At 29.6% G+C, this 578-nt stretch overlaps 1 protein-coding gene across 1 annotated transcript in view; it reads right to left on the bottom strand.

Moving 5' to 3' along the window:
- LOC103606789 (myosin-10) overlaps window positions 1–578 on the bottom strand; it is a 46,554-nt gene that overhangs the window by 11,849 nt on the left and 34,127 nt on the right. The window lies entirely within an intron of this gene.

Raw genomic sequence — 578 nt, 5'->3', positions numbered from 1 at the left:
TGTGGGATTTATCTGAGGAATGCATGGTTGGTTTGACAACCAAAAATTAATATAACCATATAACCATAAGATCATCTCAATAAATGCAGAAGTATTTGACATAATCGATCACCATTTTAAAAATACTCAACAAACTATAAATAGAAGATTTTCTTAACCCTGTTGATGGCATCAATGAAAAACTGACAGCTAAGATCATACTTAATGATCAAAGACTAGGTACTTTCTCACTAAAAGATCAGTAACAAGACAAGGATGTTTGATCTCACCACTTCTATTTAACACTGTAATTGGAGATTCTAGCCCAGGTAATTAGGCAAGACAAAGAAATAAAAGAAAGGAAGAAGTAAAACAAGCTCAATTTGCAAACAATATGATCATGTATATAGAAAATCTTAAGGAATCTACTAGAAAACCATTATAACTAATAAATTAGTTCAGCAAGGTTATAGGATATAAGATTGATATACAAAAATCAATTTTATTTCTACACCCTATGCACATTCAAAATTAAGAAAGCAATTACATTTATAACAGCATCAAAAAGAATAAAAAAATACTTGGGTATAACCCGTAAC

The sequence above is a fragment of the Galeopterus variegatus genome, unplaced genomic scaffold, assembly GCF_000696425.1.
Source record: "Galeopterus variegatus unplaced genomic scaffold, G_variegatus-3.0.2 Scaffold6841, whole genome shotgun sequence".
NCBI lineage: Eukaryota > Metazoa > Chordata > Mammalia > Dermoptera > Cynocephalidae > Galeopterus > Galeopterus variegatus.
The sequence above is the reverse complement of the archived record's forward strand: the minus strand, read 5'-3'. Positions and strand labels throughout refer to the sequence as shown.